This window comes from Aethalodelphis obliquidens, unplaced genomic scaffold (genome assembly GCF_003676395.1).
Source record: "Aethalodelphis obliquidens isolate GAN/ISIS:26980383/991018 unplaced genomic scaffold, ASM367639v1 scaffold46, whole genome shotgun sequence".
NCBI lineage: Eukaryota > Metazoa > Chordata > Mammalia > Artiodactyla > Delphinidae > Aethalodelphis > Aethalodelphis obliquidens.
The window spans coordinates 15,184,341-15,209,111 of record NW_020837990.1 but is presented as its reverse complement, the minus strand read 5'-3'; the positions used below and the strand labels follow the sequence as shown (position 1 = coordinate 15,209,111).

Genomic DNA, 24,771 nt, shown 5'->3' with positions numbered 1-24,771 from the left:
ACTTCCTAACCTGAGGGCTACTCACTTTTCTCAACATTTCAGGCCTTAACTTCATTTCCAAAGACTTGCCTGATCCATAAAGACCTTACTTTACAGACATCTTTGCCTGTTTTAAATATGGTGAGGAAGGGGGAGAGAAAGGAAAATAAAATATGTGTACTGTGTGGGCCAGGGGCTCCCTATGCACTATCTCTCATTTAGTTCTTTCTCCAAACGTAAGACATCCTAGAAACCATACCAATTTGACAGAAGAGGAAATAGCTTCAGAGAGATTAATCATTTAAATGAAGTTATACAACCCAGAGAGTTGGGATTTGAACTTGGGTTTGTCTAATTTCAGAACTCTTTCTCTAGCTGATTGTCATTCAGCCCCTACTATATTAGCTATACCAGGTTTTATTTTCTTAAGTTTTATTTAGGTTATAACAAAATGTCATCTAGGGCAGCCTCCCAACAAAAGGCTTCCTGCTTTCTCATAAAGCTGTTGGGAACATTTCTCGCCTTTCTCTGTCTCTGTCTCACAACAGGGTTATTATTTGAACAGTGTTAATCCTTTCAATTCAGTAATATAAAGTAGTCCTTTTATGATAATAAGGGGCACATCTTAGATAAGTGAAGTCTATGTAGATTTCCCAAATGTTGTTTTATCCTGTGGTAGCATATCCTTCAAGAGTAAACCATTAGGAGATTCACTAACAAGTGCTCAAATTGTCAGGTCTAAAACTAATTTATTTTTATTAACTCCGTTTACTTCCCGGTAGAGAATTGAGCATCATGAGGGTTGCTTAACCATGGAATAATTATGAATTATGGGGGAGAAAGAAAACTAAAAGCATCCATCCTCTCTAAACTAGATGAAATAATCACTCCAAATTATTCAAGAATTCTCTGAAGTCATTTTCTTGCTTTTCTATATTATCCTCCATAGTAGTATTTGCTTAAAATCTGCCCCCTCCCATCCCATTTTTTTTAACATCTTTATTGGAGTATAATTGCTTTACAGTAGTGTGTTAGTTTCTGCTTTATAACAGAGTGAATCAGTTATACATATACATATGTCCCCATATCTCTTCCCTCTTGCATCTCCCCCCCTCCCACCCTCCCTATCCCACCCCTCTAGGTGGTCACAAAGCACCGAGCTGATCTCCCTGTGCCGAGCTGATCTCCCTGTGCCTGTGGCTGCTTCCCACTAGCTATCTATTTTACATTTGGTCGTGTATATATGTCCATGCCACTCTCTCACTTTGTCCCAGCTTACCCTTCCCCTTACCCGTATCCTCAAGTCCATTCTCTAGTAGGTCTGCATCTTTATTCCCATCTTGCCCCTAGGTTCTTCATGACCATTTTTGTTTTTTTGTTTTTTTAGATTCCATATATATGTGTTAACATAAGGTATTTGTTTATCTCTTTTGGACTTACTTCACTCTGTATGACAGTCTCTAGGTCCATCCACCTCACTACAAATAAGTCAGTTTCGTTCCTTTTTATGGCTGAGTAATATTCCATTGTATATATGTGCCATATCTTCTTTATCAATTCATCTGTTGATGGACACTTAGGTTGCTTCCATGTCCTGGCTGTTGTAAATAGAGCTGCAATGAACATTTTGGTACATGACTCTTTTTGAATTGTGGTTTTCTCAGGGTATATGCCCAGTAGTGGGATTGCTGGGTTGCCTTCCATCCCATTTTTTAAAATCTGGGAGCAGGTAGAAATGGACCCAATTTTTGTGCTAATATTTGAAGATTATTCTCAACCATTATGATCTCAGGGTGCTCCATTCATGTTCTAATTCTGCATTTCACCCAGAACTGGAGGCAGTGGTTAGGTAAGAGCAAGCACGTAGTCCATGAGGATTGGGGTGAAACAAGGAGTTTAGCAGTCTGTTTGACTACATTTAAAAACCTCATTATAATTTCATGGTGACATCCATAATATAAGCAGTTAATCCTCAATTGTATAGATCATAAGGTATCATGAAACATGCTCTTAAGCCATTTTGTAGAATGTAAAAATTTGTTGCTTTTCATTGATAGATAGGAGGTCAGATTTTTAAGTTTCTTGTATGTCTGCTAACTTTGATTTTATTTCTTTTAGTACTTTAGGAAATTACAGAAAATGCGTTTTAGCTAATATTGTACAAAAGTATTATAATGAAAAAGGATTCGGAACAGTAGTCTGGAATTAGGACACCATGCCTCTTGCTTGTTCTGGGACAGTAACATGACCTTGAACAAATCATTTAAAATCTCTGGGTCTGGGCTTCCCTGGTGGCGCAGTGGTTGAGAGTCTGCCTGCCGATGCAGGGGACACGGGTTTGTGCCCCGGTCCGGGAAGATCCCACATGCAGCAGAGCGGCTGGGCCCGTGAGCCATGGCCACTGAGGCTGCGCGTCCGGAGCCTGTGCTCCGCAACGGGAGAGGCCACAACAGTGAGAGGCCCGCATACCGCAAAAAAAAAAAAAAAAAATCTCTGGGTCTTTAACGTTTCCTCATTTATTTTTATTTATTTTTAAAAAACATTTATTTATTTTATTTTTTTGGCTGTGTTGGGTCTTTGTTGCTGTGCATGGGCTTTCTCTAGTTGTGAGAAGCGGGGGCTACTCTTTGTTGTGGTGCACAGGCTTCTCATTGTGGTAGCTTCTCTTGTTGCGGAGCATGGGCTCTAGGTGCACAGGCTTCAGTAGTTGTGATACACGGGCTCAGTGGTTGTGGCGCACGGGCTCTAGAGCGCAGGCTCAGTAGTTATGGCACATGGGCTTAGTTGCTCCACGTCATGTGGGATCTTCCTGGATCGGATCGAACCCGTGTCCCCTGCATTGACAGGCAGATTCTTAACCATGGTGCCACCAGGGAAGCCCTCCTTCATTTATTTTTAAAATGTTGCTTTCACATCTAAAATTCTGTGACTGAATACTGTAATGACTTTCTCTGCATTCATTCCTCTTTGTTGCTCCTACCATTTAAAATAATGATTACATTAAAATCCTAAACACTGGTTTTAAAAAAGCACAGGTGGATATACTGTGGGGTTTTTCTTTTTTTTTCTGATATGCTCTCTGTTTAAGGACACTTTGTGCTAGTTTGCATTAAAACTTGAATTGTAGCTCAGCAGGTTGCTAATTATATTTGGTTGGAATACCAAAGGGAATTGAAAATAACTTTTTTTTTTTTTGCGGTACGCGGGCCTCACTGTTGCGGCCTCTCCCGTTGAGGAGCACAGGCTCCAGATGCACAGGCTCAGCGGCCATGGCTCACAGGCCCAGCCACTCTGCGGCATGTGGGATCTTCCCGGACCAGGGCAGGAACCCGTGTCCCCTGCATCAGCAGGCGGACTCTCAAGCACTGAGCCACCAGGGAAGCCCAAAAATAACTTTTTACCTATATGACTCATAAGAGCAATTATTATACTTCAAGACTTTACTTTCTCTGTAATACTAGGAATTATGAGATTCACAGGAAAATCAATAATTTTTGCCTTTCAGATCAGTCTATAATGGAATGAAATTCTGGGTATGATATATGCTGTTTTCTTCTTTGCTTTCAGAGAACACATAGGCTTGGAAGGTAGCATGATACAAATAATTTTGGAGTTTTTTTACCTCTGTGGTAATATATGCATATCACACCTTCTTGAGGTTTGCTTTATTGTAAGTGGTGTTGTCTAGAAGAGTGAGAACTGAAGAAATAAATGTTCCAGTTCTGTAGTACTGGGCTGCATGACTGTGACCTTAGTGAAGATTCCCATCCCCCAATTCTGTGACCTCCTTTATTCTAGAAGGAGGTTGAACTAAATTATTTTTGGTAACAATCAGTTGCTAACATTTCTTGAATACTTACACAAATGTGCAATGAGGCAGGTCCTGCTATCACCCTACCTCATTTCAAGAAGAAACTGAGATCTAGTAGAGATTAAGTAATTTGCCCTTAGTAGTGGAAGAGCTGGTATTCAACCAACACCTACCCACACACCACCTGCTTCTAAAACTCATAATTTGACCACTTCATTATACTGCCTTCCAACTTAAACAGTCTGTGATTATGGGAATTTCTAATACAGAAGTATCTATCTTAAACAACATTCAGAATCTCAAGATACTGCCCACATCAGTTGCTAAGTATTCCTATGTAAATTTTCTACAGCCCATGCCAGATCACTGTGTACATTTGTAACACTTACTGCTGTTTCTAAATAACTTTAAAATAGTTTGTACTCGCATTCACAACACTCCATAAGGGAAGTTGGGCAACTGAGGTATTATAATACAGATGAGAAAGAAGATTTGGTGGGTGTTATTTAGGTCGTGAATTGGTAGAACCAGATCTTGAACCCACTTCTTGGCTACTCCGGTTTTCTATAGAACATATACCTATGATGATTGCTTTTAAAGATTCACACAAAAAAAGATCAATCACTGAAAGACTCTCTCAGATTACTACTGAGAAAATAGTAATGATCCAAGAGGTTATTTTATATTATATAATATTCCTTCCTGCATCTGTGACTTTCCATCTGTTACCATGAATAAATTGTCTCATCTCTGATCCAAGGCCAGCCTCTACTTGGGCTTTGGATCTCATCCCTTCCTTTTTACTCAAGAACTTTGTTCTTGAATTTTTCCATGTCTCTTCTGTAACATCGATTTCTTTCTCTTTACCAGATCATTCTTATTAGCATACAAACATGTTATATCTTTCATCATAAGGGGGAAAACATCCTTTCCTAGATTTTGCATTCTACTTTAGTTTTGTCACATATTGGATGCACTTAGTTGTGTCACATTTTTGTCAATTTCCCTTGATAGTAAAACTCCACAGAATTTTTTTTTTTTTTTTTTTTTTTTTTGCGGTACACAGGCCTCTCACTGTTGTGGCCTCTCCCGTTGCGGAGCGCAGGCTCAGCGGCCATGGCTCGCGAGCCCAGCCACTCCGCGGCATGTGGGATCTTCCCAGACCGGGGCACGAACCCGTGTCCCCTGCATCAGCAGGCGGACTCTCAACCACTGCGCCACCAGGGAAGCCCTCCACAGAATTTTTTATGCTTCTGTTACCATTTCCTTATTCTTCATCTCTCCAGTCTCCTTGCTCAGGATATACTACTTCCACTTCACTGCAATTTTTCTTCTCATAATTATCATCAACTTCCATCTTAACAAGCAAGTGGTTGGTTCCCAGTCTTCATTTTACTGGACCTCTCAGTACTTGACCCACTTGCTCATTTTCTCCTTCTTAAGACCTTTCTTTACTAAGCTTTAAGACTGTCAAGTTCTGAAAGTCTCCCTTGAAGCCCCTTTTACTAACTTCTCTTTTACTCCTGCACTTCTAGTTGTTGGAATGCCTCTGAACACAGTCCATGAACCTCTTTTCTTTGTCTTCGCTCATCCTCAGATGGTCTCATTCATTCTCAGCACTTTAAATATCATTCCACAAACAATTTTTTGCATGAACCAATTTAAAAGTCTCTCATACTGTTTGTGCTACTTTGCACTGACTCAACCTGTTGCAATTTAATCTAACCCCCATCCCCTGAAAAATAAATAAAACAGTTTCAGCCAAAAAAACCCAAATCGCCAATGTGATGAATCCTAAATTTGTATCTTTAGCCTTCACCTCTCTCCTGAGGTCCTGATTTGTATATTTAACTGCCTACTTAATATTTGGGTGGCTGTTAGGCATTTCAAATTTATGATGATTAAACATACTATTTTACTTTAATGCTGAACAAGGAAATTGATAAACTTTTAAGATCAACAAACCAAAGCCCATGCCAGATCACTATGTACATTTGTAACACTTACTGGCATGAAAAGAATTTAAATGGTCTCCAATCTTGGGAAAGCACAAGAGCATGTTATGTAATGGGTAGAGTGTCAAGTCATCTTCATTTATGGGCAATTCCAAAGGTATTCTGTTCTGTCCCCCATGAAAGAAAGAGTAGTAGTAAATCATTTTTTTTGAAACAGACCCAATGACATAGGGAATCCATTCTTCCAACAATTTTGAAACCTATTGTACCTTGAAAAAATTTAACTAATGCCACCCAATGCAATTATATGAAAAGCTGGAAAGGCAAGATATTTTGAGTTGAAAATGCAAGCTAAACTGTTGACTTACAAATCTCTTTTTGTTTCTGCTAAATTTGTACCTTTCAAGTCTTCCCCACCATAGTTTATGGCAGTCAATTTGGGTAAAACGATAGGTAGGAGTTCCTTGAACTCACCAAGCTCATTGCTACCTCTGAGCCTTTACACTTGATGGTCCCTTTTCCAATAATTCTTTCCCCAAATCCACATATGGGTTTCCTTTCTATCTCTTTCCCCTCTTCTTTTCTCCTCTCTTTCCTTCTCTCCCCCTTCTTACCTCTCTCCTCTCCTCCCCTTCCTTCCCTCTTTCTGTCTCTCTGACTCTCCCTCTCCTTCTCCCTTTTTCTGTCTCTCTGTCTTCATGTTCTGGTGAACAGGAAGTGAAACGCCTCTGCCTCCTTAAAATCTGGGCTCTTTTGAGAGGACTACTGAATTTTGCCATGGAAAATCCATCATCATTTGAATGCTATTTAAGCATTGCTTTGCTTCTTTTGACATTTAAAAATATCAGTGACATCAGAGTGTCAGACACCAGTAACAAAGTAGCTTTTATTTATTTGGAATGAAACAAATCAAAACCGCAAGATGGTAGCTAAGAGAGATTTTTCTCAAGGCAGATCAAACGAACGTTTTTCAGTTTTTTAACCACTGAGTTATTAAGTTAATCTTTCTTTCAATCTGTGTTCTTATTTTCTGTTGTTTTTATTGTTTACTAGCAAACATCATTCCATTAGCCACATAAAACTAATTCAGTACATGAAGATGCACATGCTGTACTGGACATTTGAAGGTTATCCAGTTCTTACCACTGTTTCAGCTTAACGAAATGTTTCCATATTTTATCTTCTGGGCTACTCTTAATCACCATTCTCCTTTCTTTTTTTATTAAACATATAATTCTTGGGAAATGATATATTGCTTGGAAATATTAGAAATGCAATACTAGTTACTAACATGTGTTATAGTTTTGGAAATACCTACGAATTAGCAAATATTAATTTTCATAGAGAAATTGAAGGTTAGTTTCTTGTTTGTAATTTTAAGCTTCTGAGTTTACTGCTATATTGTACATGGGTATTATGTAATATATTGCTTTACCCAATGCAAAAGTCAAGGCTATTAATCATCAAAGAACTAATTAATCTTTAGAATTACTTATTTCCAAAATAGAAAAATGTTGAAGTATTTCTTAAAATTTTAGAGATATATATTTCTCTCACTTATATTTTTCTCTGTATAGCAAATCAGTGGCTTGGAAAAGCATTCTTGTTTTTGTTTTGTTCTGGTTTTGTCATTGATTTTTTAAAAATTTTTCTTAAGAAAAACTGATTGTGGTACAGCAAGTTTGTTAGACTCTGAGCAGATCACTCTTGAATTCTCTTGATGCAAAGGATAAAATCACATCTGAAATAACCTGAAAATCATAGTCAGCTAAAAACACTGGTTAAAAATATATTAATGTTCTACCACCCACCCCCCTAACTTTCTAGATACTAAATTACTCTTGGTTTTTATAACTTTTTCTCTCAGAGGAAATAGATATTGCTTTGTGTGAGATAGTGTTTTTTATGCTTATATGTCTTATTTTTAAGATTATGACTCATGGATTTTAATAGCCCTGTCAGTCACTTTATGGACAAATCTTCTTAGCAGAGGGATAATGATTAGAAAATAAAGATACCAAGCCCTTTGTATTATAGGCCCTGAACTGTAAAAATCACCTGTTTTTATGGAATGTCAAATTAAATTCAAATAAGGGGTAACAATAATACTATCAAATTCTAACATGAATTTACTAATAACATATCTGCAGAACCATGCATGGTTTCAATTATCTGGAAGTACTTACACATATTTAATTTATATGCCTCCACCCTCTTAGCCTTGAGTTATGTTGACCAAAGAAGCCACTCGACTCTTTTATTTATTATGCAAAAACCCAAGTGATGGTATAAGTAAAATATACTGTTTTCTGGTTGCAAAGTTTATATGCCATTTCACTTCCTGTAATCAAATATAGCTGTTAATATTATGTCTTGACTATCTCTGTGTATGCTCTGCATAACTGCAGTATGCACTCACAGATTCGTGAAAGACTATACAGCTGTTCTAGATTAGGGTTTATGCTGCAAAATCTCTGTGTACTTTCCTAGTTTGGTTAAGTTCACTTAAACAAAAGCATTTTACTGGGGAAGTTGGACATGCTATATATACTGGTAATAGACTAGAAATGAGATATAGATGTTGATATATTTGACAAGATTTATCAACCACTCTCCCTCTCCCCTTAAAAAATAGTTTTGATGCCTAACCAGTAGATTTTCTTGGTGTTCATCTCTATGGTTTAAGTCTAATTTTCTGCACCATAAGATGTTATGATATAGTGATAAGAATATAGAATATGTAGTTAGACCCAATTCTAGTCCAGATTCTGCTGTTCACCAGCATTATGGCCTTAGGCCAAGATGTTTAAGGTCTCTAAGTCTTACTTACCTTGTCTACAAAATAGAAATAAAAGTCCATCAAATAGATTTGTTTGAGAATTGAGTTAACATAAAAAATGTGCTTTGTAAACTGTATATTGATTATATAGATGTCAGAATTCTTATAGGTGTTACCTTTCCTTAATAATTCAGTATTTTACAATATATCCAGGTTATCTTCCTCACTTTTTATTATGATTACATAACCTGTCAGCGTCAAAATGACAAGAGATGGAGTTGAACCTGTAGTGACCCATAACACATACTGCTTCTTTCACCTAAAAGTCCATTGTCCCCAATTTCTACAAGTTCCAGTTGTGTTTGAATAATGGAGGTTTTAGTTTTTTTATGACTTCAAAGTACTTTCAGCTGATAAAATTTGAGCCACAACACAGTTGACCATAGAAAAGACACTAGGGACTTCCCTCGTGGCGCAGTGGTTAAGAATCCACCTGCCAATGCAGGGGACACGGGTTCGAGCCCTGGTTCGGGAAGATCCCACATGCTGTGCAGCAACTAAGCCTGTGCGCCACAACTACTGAGCCTGCGCTGTAGAGCCCGTGAGCCACAACTACTGAAGCCCATGCTCTTAGAGCCAGTGCTCCACACCAAGACAAGCCACCGCAGTGAGACGCCCGTTCACCTCAAGGAAGAGTGGCCCCCGCTCCCCGCAACCAGAGAAAGCCCGTGTGCAGCAACAAAGACCCAATGCAGCCAAAAATGAATTAAAAAAAAAAAGACACTAAATTCTGAAGCCTGTATTAGAATAACTTTAATTGTACCAATATATAAAGAAACCTTGAAAAGGTTATTTAGTTATAACTAGTAATTTATTGTGTGTGTTTATGGTTGCTATGAGACAAGTAAACGAGAATTAAAGAGCAAACTCACAGTTTCAGCACAGCCAAAAATGAAAATGAGAAGCTTGAGAAAGAGGAAATGTTTTTTCTTGTTTGGTTTGTATAGGCACATTGTAAATATAAGTGATCATTTTGACATTTTTAGGCATTATAAAGAAAATTCTATGTATAACATACCAAATCTTAAGTAAATAGAAGTTTTCAATAATTAAATACGTTAAGGAATGGCAGTGTTATTTCTTTTGTAGCAGAGATTTTCAAAAAGGTGTATTGAATCTCCTTAAAAAGATAAAAATATATGAAACTTGACATAGGATCAAACGGTATAGAACAGACCAATAGATCTTAAATATTTGCTAAAGTGTAGATGCATGGATGCCTTAGAGAAAGTCCTTCCTTGAGAATTTCACTATTCTGAGTATTTGGTAAATTTACTGTGTCCTCTACAAGGTTAAATATAATTTGATAGAAATAGGACATCAGTTCAGGAGCTATCAATCCATATCACTTTGATAAACCGCAGCTGAGAGAGACACTGTCCATTCTGCCTACGAGTTGGCTTGTTGGGAATGACAAGTGCAGCCTGTGTAGGACCTGAGGACAATATGTTGCAAATGCCCTCAGCTCTTCTGGAGCTGCCACTTTGTTCTCAGTGTCTTCTGATTGTTGCCTGGTACCTGTAGCCTGCAACACCCTTTCCTACTCCTGCTCTTTTTTAAAAAAAGAATTAAAAAAATTTTTTTAATTGCTTCAGCATGATGCTTATTGCTAGAATGAATTTTTCAAATACCACATTTTTTTAAAAATGCCACTTCTCTGTTTAAGAACCCATGTAGATGTCCTCATTCATTAAACTACTCTTTCAACATTCCAGATTCTCCGTAGTCTGACCTTACCCTACAATTCCATCCCAAATTTGTTTATTATACCAAGTTCCATTCCACAGAGGATTGGGGGAGCCCATGAGAATACTTATGATAAAATAATGCATAAATATATTTAGAAATGAGGAACCTTGGAAATACAGAAATAAAGAGCCCAGAAGGTGACACTGGGGACGAAAACTTAGATGCACAGCTTATACCTGCTGTAACTAAGGTTAAGGTTTAGCTCTGAACTGCTAGATATCACTTGTTCTGCCGTCCCCTCCAACCTGCATCTTCTCTACTTCAGCCTTCTCCCAACTGTGCCCCTGTTTAGTGACATTTCCGTGTATGTGTGTGTGTTCACTTATCTTTCTGATATCCTCCCATTATTCAAAGTTCAGTCTCATATCCATTTCCCATCTTCCATGAAGCCTTCCCTGTGTGTTCCAGCCCTCTTGGAATTCCTTCTTTGACTTCTGTAGCAGTTATACTCACTGTAAAATAGTGTCAATTCTTTATCACCCATCTTTTGTGGTGATCAGGAATTATGTTTTCGGCCAGCTTTCTTGAGATAGATTTTTAAGTATTCTGAGAAATTTTTATATTTCTAAGCTTGTCTGTTGGTGACTCCCTTTATTCACATCAACATCCTATACTGGTGCCTGTGCCACCCGCATTCTTCAGGCATCGTGTTTCGCTCTCCTTCTGCATCCTTCACAGGAGCCTGCACAAGGCCGAGATTATAATGTAGGCAGTAAAGTAAGTAAGTCTGTGTATCTAGTCAGTGCTTGTATTTGCAAAAAGCATGGCTTTAATATTTGGAGCTTTCCATTGTGGACCTTTTCAGATATATGGCTGTGTGGATAGTTTAACCACTCTCCAGAGGAAAAGTAGACTTTGAAGAAAAGTGTTACAATTCTGAACTTTCTTACCTCAAAGCACAATTGGGAATCAGTTCCCTTCATAATGTCATTACTCCTGACCTTATACTTCATACTGTGGCTCTGGAATGAAACTCAGGTTGGCCCCAAAACCTGTGTACTAAAAGCATTCTACAACTATACAGTTCTAATCACCCAGTGTTGCAGTAATTTATGCCCAAGATTATGTTACTAATTACTTGAATTTGGTGAACAGCAGGTATGGAGCCAGAAATTTCCGGAACATTTTAAGGGAGGGTATGGGGCAGAGAGGTGAAGAGTTACCAGGATGATATAAAACCCCCTGAAGGGCTTCCCTGGTGGTGCAGTGGTTGAGGGTCCACCTGCCGATGCAGGGGACACGGGTTCGTGCCCCGGTCTGGGAGGATCCCGCATGCCGCGGAGCGGTTGGGCCCGTGAGCCATGGCCGCTGAGCCTGCGCCGCCACTGAGCCTGCGCGTCTGGGGCCTGTGCTCCGCGGCGGGAGAAGCCACAACAGTGAGAGGCCCGCGTAACGCAAAAAAAAAAAAAAAACCTGTAAAATTAGCAAAGATGAGGTTCTCATACCTGGCAGTATCTGCAATCTGTTCAGATGTTAACCAGTATCTTCTGCATGTCTCCAGACAGACCTTTGGAGGCCTCGGAAGCCTGCATCTGTATCTGGGAGTGTGCTGCCTCATCTGGTGCTTTCTGTAGTAGTCAGGACAGATGTGGTTACATATCCTTTGCCTTTAAAGAAATTTTATATTTTTAACCTCATCTGTTGATGTCACCTTCATTTGCATCATCCTGTAGTAATGCCTGTGCAGCCAGCATTTTTTAAAAAAATACCTCAGTTAAAAACCCTGAACTGAATAATTCTCATACATATGAACTACTAATTTGAACATGCATATAGTTGCTATTAGCATTAGTAAAAATATACATTTTAAAAGGGTCTCTCAAATTTATAGTAATTTTGGTCATTGCATATATTCTCAAAAATAACAATAACTATCATTATGGGGGAAATGAGAATGGAGGAATCTAGGCATTTTTTTTAATGGTTTAAAAAAAAATCCTATTTTTAAAAATGTTAATAGTGTTGGGCCCATAGAATTAAGTCCAGATTTCCTTGGCATACATTCAAGGCCCCTCCCAAGCTGGCCCTTGTCTACTTTTCTAGCTTTGGCACCCACTGTTGTCCCATCCTTCATGGTCCTGAAACCCCCCTGTTGTTTCGTGCCCCTCTCTCTTTCCCTTTGTCCTATAAATTCTGACTCATTCTCAAGACTATTTTGAATCTATTCTGTGAAATCTTCTCTGTTCTTTTAGATTCCCTTTGTATATGTGTGTGCACACAAATAAAGTAACTCTATGAGCAGATGCTTTACAATTTAGAAGTCTTTCTTTCACTAAACTGGCTTATGTAAATAATCTATAAATACTTGCTGAAGAAAGGAAGGAAAAGACAAAGCGCACATGAGAGTTCATAAATTTGTATAATGCTTCTTGTATAGTGATTGTTTAGGATTTATGCTGATTTGAAGATTATTATTAACATCACTGACTTGGTAGTTCAGATTATGGATGAAGGTGGGAGATACTTGTTTAAATTATCTTTTTTGGAAAGATTTTAGGTTAATTTTGTATTGTAACCCAAAGGTTTGAGTTCTAGCTCTACCACTGACTATATTTAAATTATCTAATCCTATTTCCTTATCTGTAAACTGTGAAATTTTAATACAATTTTCATTCATTGATTCATTTGTTCATTCATCAAACATTTGTCTTCTAGACATTATTTTTATCTTTAAAATTTAACCTTTAAATATGGACTTTCCAGTTATACTGCTTAAACCTTTAGAAAATGCACCAAAATGTTTGTGTTTTGTTTTTTTTTTCTTAGCAGCTTATTTGCCTACCTTATTCTTTTGGAAAGCTGCACAAAACAAACTGTCTTTCAGATATGTGGTCACTAGAGATTGTAGTTTCAGCTCTATCTATAAATAATTATATATGGATAGGTGATTTAATATTAGCCCAGCATCTGAAATGATATACAAAAATTGCTTTTTGTTAGTTTCTTACCAGGGAAGCATTGATTGCTAAATAGAATATTAAAGAGATTGATATGCAAGATTGGCTATTTTTTTGCAAAGAGGGAAAGTAATAGAAGGTAAGAAATTTCATGCAGATTTATGTAATGGATAAGTTAGATGTGATTTCCTCAAAGAATGTTTTTCTCCTTTGTAAACAAAACATTTTCTTTGCTTTTGCCTTGCTGAATGGAAAATTGATTATCTTAATTGTGCCTCTATTCAAACTCACTTATAAATGACTGTGTGGCAAACTGTAAGGAAATAGAATAGAGAATTTCAGCATTTGAAAGTTTTCACTGCACAAGTGAACTTTAATTTTGGATTTTAAATTTTAATTTGGCTATTAAAATCATGAGCTAGTTGATTTCTTAGTTAAAGAAAATTTGTGAGAGCATGAGGATAATAATACACTGTGACTGCACATGTCATATTTTAGCAGAGGAGGTACTAGGTTGGTGTTGAGAAGTTTTATAGATAGGAAGAGTAAGAATTAGGAAATAGTAAGTGAACTTGAAATTTCATAGTATATTTTTATTGCCTTTAAGGTGAAGGTGGCAAAGATGTAAGAAATTGATGGTAGTTCAGTCTTTCTATAATATAAGGCACTTAAGATATTCTTTTGTAAACTTTTAAAAATGTATTTAAACAACTTAAATGAGAGTTAATCTTTTCATGATTGTAAGCCATTGTTTATTATGTGCTGCAGATCATGATTTTTCTAGTTTTAATGTGTAATTCATTTCAACTAAATTTGAAAATAGAAGCCTGAAATGGAGTAAAAACTTAAGACTACTGGAGTAGATTTATCTCCGACAGATCTACTTATCTTAGCAGTGGTTTATTAGTTTTTTTAAATGAAAACTCAATTCTTTGGTTGCCAAAGTGTCATGGGGGAAATAACAAAAGTTAATAGGATTCAAAATGTAGAACATTTTGGAAAATGGTGTTTTGCTCATTTAGGCATACTCTTTTGTAAAATACTTTGTATTAAAAGAAATAAAACTTCCAATAAAGGACAACTATGTGACTTTTCAATTAAGTAGTGATTGTGGAATTTTAAGGGAACTTGGGAGCAATTTATAACTCATTTCCATTTTTGAAGAAGAAAAGACTTTTGTTTACTGCTGTAAAGAATATTGAATGATTGCTGTCTTCCTTTTTTTTTTTTTAGTGGAAATTTCTTATCCTATATAGAAACTTTGTAGAATTTTGGGTTTGTAGTTGGCATTTATGCTCTGGCCTACAATTCAGATCATGACTATTTTGGTCAATTTCAAAATAAGAAAAAGATGGAATTTTAAGTAATTTGTAGTTTGTGTTTAGCGAGGTTTGGAATATATCCTCTGATTGACAGAGGCAAGCTTTGACCTGGGTAATTAAAAAGAGTGCATACTGGGACCAATTTACTAATGCTTGAACAGTTAATTGGCTCTGTTTTAAGAGGTGTAAGAGTGCTTGTAATACACTCTCCAGAGTGTTAGATGCCATCATTGAGTTGTTTTTCTATGCATTGTTTTATTAGTCCTGTTGTATCATATCACTAAATCAGTATTCAGCTAAACCCAAACGTCACCATTATGGAATAAATTTCTAGGAGACAGAAATAAACTGAAAATATTCAAAAATATTTTAATTAGTATGATAACATTATTATTAAAAAGTGAAGGGGAAATCAGGCTATTACAATTTAGCATTATGGTGGAGGAACAGTAATTTCTCAGCTCTGTCAGCTGCTCTTGGGTTTACTGTTCTACACATTTACCTTAGTAGGTAGATGCTCATTTTCAGCAGGCACATTTAATAATAACATTAATCTTTTTGTGCTCATAACTCATAAAAAACATTTTCCATAATTTCTTCTGTAAGTTTGTACCTGGGATTTATAGCTTGGGTAAATCTCAGATATCAGTCTCTCTTTAACTATCGAAAATGGTTGGCTGTATATAGCAATCAGAATTTTTTTATCTTCCCAATGCTTTCTTAGAAAGTTGTTTTGAAGCTTTATTAGTGAGAACAGAATGTATTTTGAATACCTCATTTTTCTGTAAAATTTTCTTTTCTTCACAGTCTTTATATTCTTTGTCAGGATCAGAAATAGTTTATCATGAATTTTGGAATTTTCCCTCCTTGTGAAATTTTGAGGTGTCAAAGTTGACATTCTGCTTTTAATTCATACAATATGGGGAGGTTCCTTTTTAAAAATCCTAAGTGGGGGCTTCCCTGGTGGCGCAGTGGTTAAGAATCCGCCTGCCAATGCAGGGGACACGGGTTCGAGCCCTGGTCCGGGAAGTTCCCACATGCCGCAGAGCAACGAGGCCCGTGCGCCACAACTACTGAGCCTGCGCTCTAGAGCCTGCGAGCCACAATTACGGAAGCCCATGTGCCTAGAGCCCGTGCTCCGCAACAAGAGAAGCCACCACAGTGAGAAGCCCGCGCACCGCAATGAGGAGTAGCCCCCGCTCGCCACAACTAGAGAAAGCCTGCGCGCAGCAACGAAGACCCACCACAGCCAAAAATAAATAAAATTAAAAAATAAATTTTTTAAAAATCATAAAAAAAAATCCTAAGTGGAATTAAATAACTAAAATTTAAATACAATTCTTAAAGCTTATTTCTATGAATGCTATATGGTAAGCAGAAAGGCAATAAAGATAATTCTCTATATTTAGACTGAATTGATTTCCTCACTAACAAACACTGACTGACCAGCAAGAATGCCCATTCACTCCTTAATCCATTACATGCAATGTGGCTTCCACCTCTACTCCTTAGTAGAGTGGTTGAAATTGTCTCATTCCCTTTTACTTTATAAACATTTAAGGTCTTTGGCCTAACAAAATTTACTGTGGCACTAAGGGATGATCCTTTACTTTCTGTATAGTAAAAGGAAATAATCTATTCTCCTTCACTTCACATCAGCCCTCCTCTCCATTTCTCAGAGTTGTTCTGGAGTTATATAGCTTTGTTTTTAATTTTAATACAGCTTCAAGAGTGTTACCCTTTTTTTTTTTTCTTTTTAAGAATCATTTATTGTTTAGTTAATGTTGTAATTTATAGCAGCGGTCCCCAACCTTTTTGGCACCAGGGACCGGTTTCGCGGAAGACAGTTTTTCCACGGGGTAGGGGAGGGAATGGTTCGGGGGTAATGCGAGCAATGGGGAGCGGCCAATGAAGCTTTCCTTGCTCTCCCACCGCTCACCTCCTGCTGTGCAGCCTAGTTCCTAACAGGCCACGGACCACCACCAGTCCACCAAGCAGGGGTTGAGGACCCCTGATTTATAGAGTTTGCTTAATCGGTCTTTTTCTTTTTTATGTGGACCATTTTAAAAGTCTTTATTGAATTTGTTACAGTATTGCTTCTGTTTTATGTTTTCGGTTTTTTGGCTGCAAGCCATGTGGGATCTTAGCTCCCCAACCAGGGATCAAACCTGCATGCCCTTCATTGGAAGGCGAAGCCTAAACCACTGGACTGCCAGAGAAGTCCCAGTTACACTTCTTATTGAGACATTTTGTGCTCATTCAATTTTAACATTAGAATTTCATTTTTGTTTTTGCTTTTGCTGTAGTTGTGAATGCTCTCAGAAATAAAAAGAGATAAGGGAAATAAAACGTGTAGAAGCATATTTAAGCATACGTTTATACCTCTTTTAGAGAAAAAAATGAGGTATACAAGATATATTCTGTTGCCTGTCTACCAGAGGAATTTTATACAATATTCTAAAGTTTTAAACTTCTCAGAAGTAAGACCCTAACTCATTCATTTTTGCATACCCATTATGGGCTAAATGTACTAAGCACTCAGCAAATGATTATTAATTCAACTTGAAGGGAGTGCTTGAGTTTTCTATATTTTTTGAATGAAATTCAAATTCATGTAATGGTCATGAATTTGATCATACATAAGTCCATATGTATAGAAATAACTAGATTCTTTGTGTATGTATAAACCCTCAGTGTGTATACAGACTCTTACATGAAGTTTTCTTGCATGATTCTCTAGAGGGAATTTTAAACATAACTTATTTGTTATTTTATAGGCATATTGCACATTTCATTTTTCTTTACTGACTAATTTGTTTTCCCATTAAGGTGCTGATTGCATATTTTCAAAGCATCTGCAATTAATTAAAATCTTTACAAGCTTCCTTAAACCTAAATACTGTAAATTTTATACTTGAGAAATCTGAGATGGAAATTAAGTGGTTGACAGTTATTAATAAAAGTCTTATGATCAGATCTAAATTTCATATGATCGGATTTCTAGTGTTAAACCCTTATCAATAATAAGTACTTATTTATTTTTTATACTCAGTATTTAATAAATAATAAATATTTCATAGTATTGTATTCCACTTTAATATTTTCACATTAAATATCTATTTATCAAGTATTTGAGAACCTGCTCTGTGCTTTATGACTACAGTAGTGAGCAGTGTTAAAAAATGTTTAAAGAAGATAGTTTAGGTGATACAAACTTTAACATTTCATGAAGTGGACAGTTTCCTTTTGGAGAACTGCAAAATGGGGCAGAAGGCAGGAGGCTTTTATAGGATAAAGAATAAAGAACAAAGAAGAGAAAAATTGAAGATATCTGATTGATTGGGGCCACATTAATCAACCTTGTTTGGAGTGAGAAGACCCAGAGTTGGCTTGGCGTTTGGGGATTGGCTGACAGGACATACAGCATTTGGACATTTATAGGGACACGGAAGTTGTCTAAGTTTTGGTTTGCTGATGTGGCACCCCAGGCAGGAGCAGCTCCATCTTAGCCCTAGAAATCTATTTCAGTAATGATAACAGGACCTGGCCTCTACTTTCATGAAACTTACTGCCTAGAAAAGGATGCAGACATTAAACAAAAATGAATTCACTCTAGGTATAGCACTGAAGAGAAATCTACAGGATGTTTTACTAAGGGAATGCTGTTTAGAAATGTTTAATCTGAGACCTGATTACTTGAAGTTAACCAGGTTTGGTATAATAAGAATATATATTTCGTCTTTGTCCCTGGTTCCTGACAATGAAGTCAGAGGTTTTAACCCATGGAATTTCCTGAGTGATGGAAGTGTTTCGTTGTTCATAAGAAGCCCCTGTTCAACACAGTTGAATTTATGCTAATGAGGTGACTCAGGGTGGGATGTCTAGATAGCTTCAGGGTGGGGACTGGTCACCAGAAAGACTAAGCGTGTGATTAGCCCCATCCCTCTTCCTGGGAGGAGGTTGGGCCTGGAAATTGAGTTGTAAGAACTCTTGAACAACAAGATTCTGAGACCTTCCAGATTGGTGAATGTGTTGATGTGCTGGGAAGGTGACCCTCCTGTAGAAGACATGGAAGCTCTGCACCCCATCCCCACTGCATACCTCATCCTGTGCATCTCTTCCATCTGGCTGTTCCTAAGTTATACCCTTTAAATAAATAAACTGGTAATCATAAGTAAAGCATTTTCCTGAGTTCTAGAGAATTATCAAACCTGAGGAGGGGGTCGTGAGAATCCCTGAATTTGTAGTCGGCCAGGTAGAATGGCAAGTAGCTTGGTGACTGCATTTTGCAGCTGGCATCTGAAGTATGGAGTCTTGTGGGACTGAGCCCTTTACCCCTGGGGTCTATGCTAACTCTGCATAGTGTCGGAATTAAATTGAATTGATAGACACTCATTTGACTTTGAAGACTTAGTGTTGAAGAGAAACCACATGTTTGGTGTCAGAAAACACTACAAACCAGGCAAAAGGAAGTAGAAGAAGATTCCAGTAGAGAAGTAGCAGTAATGCAGACTCTGAGGTGGGAAGGGGCTTGACTTGTTCCAGAATCTTGAAAGTGTGGCTTCAAAGCTTGTAAGCAGGTGATAGACATGATCAGATTTGAAACTTATTAAAAAAAATTCTAATGACAACACAGAGAATTGGAGTGATCAGAAGAAGAATGGTTGCAGGGAGACTCATTAGGAAGGTGGTACAGTATTCCACACAACAGAGAAGAGAGGCTTGGGAGCAAAGGTCATGAAAGTGGGAATGGTCACATACAAGGTGACACAGAAAGCACCCCCATATGTTTTATGAAGTTTATAAAATATTATTGATTCTGAAGAAATAATTGTACAAGTAGCAAATTCAAAGCTTTAATGGTGAAAGTTGAGATTCAGGATGATGTAGAAGACCTAGCATATGTACATATTTGTGTGACCTTGTTAAGCTATTTAGTCATCTGACTCACATTTTCTCAATTTTGAAAATGGGAACAATAATTCTTTTTCTTCCTACTTCATAGAGTTTGAAGATGAAGTAAGATAATGTATGTCAGAGCACTTCATAAATTTGTTGTAGAAGAATGCTACTTCTCATCTGTATTTCTTCTCATCATCAAAACTGAAAGCAAAATAAAAGCTAGTTGGGTTACATTTCTTTTTTGGATATTTTCATCTACCCTACTTAATAACTGAGTCTTCCAAGTGTGTATTTTAGGAAAAGTATTCCTATTTTAGGTGAAATATTTTTCTCAGAGGTTCTGAAACTGTATTTCAGGAACAGCCAGTTCATAGAGGTGACCCTGATCTCTTAGTGTGTATGAACTACTTTTTTTTTTAAATTTCTCAGAGCCTTAAGACAGGAGTGTGGGTGTGACCATAGGGCTGGGAGGGTAGAGAAAAATGAGAGAATGATTAGTCAGTGAGGGAGGAGTGGTTGCATCTTCCAATCTGGAAGTACCTAAAGAGAAAGAGGCATGTTGACAGCCAGGATCCATAAATTGAAGGCTGCATTCTGCCAGATGTTAAGCATTTAGCAGGGCTAGTGGAGTCGATTCATTCGTTAGTGGCTGCTCTGCAGAAATAGAAGAACATGGCTTTCATTTTAGTGCTTATGTGGATAACTATCCTAGAACAGTTCATTTTATCATCAGGGCAGGGACTCTGTCTTATTCACTGCTATATCCCCAGTACCTCGTAGTATGTTTGTCACATGTCTCCTTAATAAAAACTTATTGAAGGAAGGCATTTTTCTAAAGCGTCTTCATAATACTTATGAAACTTTCTTAGACCATGTTTATCATGTACAACTATGCTTATGAACATAATGATTCTCTGAAATGTACCATATACCCATGTAGTCCACAGAGTCTAGTTGGTTCTCCCTCCTTGACATCTCTCATACCTGTTCCCCACTTCCATCTCCACTGCCACTTCCTTCATTGAATCCCTTTCCTCATCTGGATTATTGTAGTTTTTAAACTGATATCCTACCTTCAAATCTTATACCCTCCAACGACCCTTCCCATTGCTGCCAGGGTGCAGCATCTGTAAGATACAAGTTTAGTCTTCTGCTGAAATACTTAAATGGTTCCCTTTTACTTAGAGCAGTGAGTTTCCAGCCATGATATTCTAACACACTGATATGTCACAGTCATTTGGAAGGTGATAGGTAGCATTTGGAAGGTGATAGGTACCTCATAGTATTTGTGCTGTCCCTCATGAAAATGAGTCCAGAGAGAGATAAAAGTGAGGATGGTGCCATATTTATAATTAGCTTTTAAATGGTTCATGAAATCACAAGGATAGAGAGAGACAGAGCAGCTAAAATGTCCAATGTCCATTTTCTTTACCACCTTACCTAACTAGAAAGAGCATACTTCTAAACTAGACCTTGACAGAACGATAAACTCAGTACTTTTCTCCAGAATGTTTTCATTATGGCAATACCCTCTTTACTTAGTGATTTTTATTTATGCTTTGTGTTTGTTGTAGATGATAGTGCTTTTAAAATTTTTTAATAGAGTAAAGGCATTAATAGAGGCACATTGTACTTTTTAATACAGATATTGTACATTTTTATAGTTATATGTTTCTAACCCTTCAAAGAATGAACTAAAAGACAAAAAGCTCAATATGAAAATGTCTTTCTCCATCATCTCTACAGTTTTAGTAGGTTGAAATTGTGTTTCTGAAAGGAGTGATTGCCAACTTAAATTTGTTTGTCATTGTCATGAATTGAGGAGTATAATGCAGCACAGACAATATGGTATGGCATCAACAGTGGGATCATCTTACAGATCAGGAAATAGCAAGACCTTAATGTTGTCAATTACAAGAAAGTCATAGTAATACAAATCCAGATAATGTTTTATCCATTTAAAAGTAAGTTTTCATCATTTTGAATTTGTATTTTCCTTCAAATAGATAAACATGTATAGTGGAATATTGAGTTAAGGTGTTTATACTAACTCACTTTCTAATTTATTTTGTATTGTACTTATTTTGTGAAGGCCACTTGCTTTATAGTAAATGTTAAAGGAGCATATTAAATGATTCTAGGTGTTAAAATACAATTAATTCAAGTATTCTGCTTGACATATCACAGTACAGATCTCAGAGCCAACAGAGCAACTGGAGATTAGGGGAAAACGCAAGAAGCAAGGAAATCACAGAGAGGGGAGCCCAACTCTGCCTAAATCCTTGGCTGAGTGTCACATTTCACAGGCTGAGGGAAGACTCATAGGAAACCAGACTAAAAAAACAGCAGTTGGAAGCCATAAGAACAAAACAGAGATGAGATATAAGTAGCTGAGTACCATGGGTTAGAGAGAATTTGCAGTTTGAATCCAGGCAAGGTAATTGTCTATTAGAATAGAAATCTAATAATCCTCAGAAAAACCTAACAGAATTAAGTTTTTCTATAATATATTATCTAAAGTATCTAGTTTTCTACAAAAATATGAAACGTAGTGAAGCAGGAAATTGTGATCCGTGGCCAAGAAAAAGTACTCAATAGAAACTCTTGTTAGCCCAGATTTGAATTTATCATAGATTTCAATGTAGCTATTTTAAGTATGTTAAAAGAATTAAAGGAAAATATAGGTATGTAAATAAACAGATAGGTAGCTTCCCCAGAGCAATGGAAACTATATTTAAACAAAACAAAAACAAATGTGGTATTAGACCTGCCTGAAAGCACAATTACTGTAAAATTTTTGCCAGGCAGGCTGAAAAACAGTTTGGAATTGTCAGAAGAAAGCAACAGCAAACCCGAGGACCCAGTAGAAATAACCCTGTGCAAAGAACAGAAAGAAAAAAGATTGCAGAAAAATGAACAAAACTAAGAGAACTGTGAAGTAGTCCATTATACATGTTCTTGCAATCATGGAAGGAATGGTAAGAAAGAGGCATAAAAATATTTGAAGAAATCATAGCCAAAGACTTCCCAAATTTACCGAAAAGCATTGATAGATCCAAGAAGCTTGCAGAGAGCCCCAAGAAAGACAAATACAAAGAAAACCATTCTTAGACACATCATAGTCTAACTGCTGTATGATAAAGAGAAAATTTTGAAATCAGCCAGAGGAAAACAACACTTATTGCTACACTTCAAAGAAAAAACTGAAATTATTTCTCGCTGATGAAAAAATTCAAGCTTCTAAGAAAAAATTAGAATTTTAGAAAACTTATATCCACCAGTAGCTTCCCAATACTTTGAAAGACATTTAAAATGATATTGACCATGATATTAAGAAATATGATTTTTAAAAATATTGTATAATGAAATGTGTTAATATTTGAAGATCCATATAAAGAAGATATGCATAATTTAGTGAACCAGTATTTTCCACATGACTGGTGCACAGTGTTATGAAATCATTCACTGGTAAAAGATCCATTCAAAGTGCAAAGTAGACCAATGGATTTTAATGTAACAGAGTACAGAAAGTTTATTGATAATGGCTTCAGATTCCACATTGTAACTACTTTTTAAGAAACTTCCACTCATCAGTGTTTATTGTAGTATCAAAGGAGAGTAACTGCACTTCTCTAAAAAGGCTGTTAAATTACTTTTCCCTTTCCCAACTACCTATCTCTGAGAGACTGGATTTTCTTCGTATGTTTCAACCAGAACAATGTATTGAATGCAGAAGCAGATATGAGCATCAAGATATCTTCTTCTGAGCCAGACATTAAAGAAATTTGTAAAAATGTAAAACAGAGCCCTTTTGTTTTGGAAAGAGTAGCTATTTTCATAAAAACACTATTTATGTTACCATATATGTTAATATATAATAATGTAGTGTTTATTATTACTTTTAAATTAATGAATTTTTAAAAATTCTAAGTTTCAACTTCTAATACATTAAATGGCAATAGATATAATCCACCTTAACAGGAGCTCTTTGGAGTCCTTTATATATTTAAATGTATAGGTGCCGTGGGACCAAAAAAGCTTGAGAATTACTTTGGTAATTCTCTGGCTCCACCTTTAGATAACAGATTCCTTTGAGAGCACCAGACTGGAAAATTGGAAATACCTTGTAGCTTGGGAGATTAGTGTTCTTCAGTATACAATGACATTCAATTTTTGTTGACATCCTTGATTATTTTCAAATGGACTGTATAGTAGTATGCTGTTGAGTTGTACTGCTTACTGCCTCTGATGGCAGCCTTTTCTTCTTCCCTTCTGATATTTGTTTCCAGACCTTTTATTTTTAGCAGGGAATTTTACCAAGAAAGCAATAAAGGACTTTTGCAGTAGTGACTAATCCTTATTTTCTTTACTTCTTCCTTCTTTGGCTATGTTTAGAGGTTATGAAGGAAGAGCTGTACAAAGAATGTAAGCAGACTTCAGTAGAGGGCTGCACAGTCAATTGCTATGCTATACTGAGTTGTTATTCAGTTTCTGGGAAACAGCATTAATCATTTGAAATCAAAGAATCATTGAAGTTTGTCTCATATGGTGTGAAAAAGAATTATAAAGTGGGTAACTAAGAGAAATTCGTCCAGAATTGTTTTTTAGTCCTGCTTACTGCTTATAAGCTGTTAAATGCGTGTGACAATGTTTGTTTGTATTTCTTATCTACCAGGTGACAAAACCAATCTGCCAGAAATAAACTTATTATAAGGGATGTTCATTACATAAATGTGTAGTAAATTTATTTTAACATTGCATTACTTTGTTCTCACAAAACAAAAGTAAAAAAGCCTAAATACCTACCTACTTGGATGAAACTGTATAGTTCCCAACTTTCTGTATCTTGGTATTCTATCTTATTTTTTAATTGTTCTTAGTTACTTCGTACTTAATTCGAATTTAGAAGGCCCTTCACTATCAATGAGCTAATACAGATCTGATTGTTGTTTTAAGATTTATTGCGATCAAAAAATTATCAGATATTTCTGTACTCTCTCGTCTGGCCTTTTACATTTTTACCTAATATTTTTGGTAGTTTTGAAACTTGCGTAGTGGACAAGAGCACTAAAACAAATTTATTTTACACTTTATTTCTTTGATAGTTGAGTTACATGGAAGTAATTAAACTGTCAAATTTGTCCCATATTGTGTTTAAGGGACTTAATAGTGATTTACTTTTTGAACCATATTTTGTTTTACTTTTGAAATGACATGGGTTTTCTTTCTCAGTGCAAATGATTATGGTTCTGAAAGTCACATAGAGGCTTTTGCCAGAATAAAAGGCTTCTAATTTGAGGATCTCAGTTAGGGATAT

General features: G+C 36.6%; 1 protein-coding gene across 1 annotated transcript in view; it reads left to right on the top strand.

Moving 5' to 3' along the window:
* Positions 1-24,771, top strand: part of DDX10 (DEAD-box helicase 10) — a 296,714-nt gene that overhangs the window by 234,967 nt on the left and 36,976 nt on the right. The gene's annotated exons all lie outside the window — the stretch shown is intronic.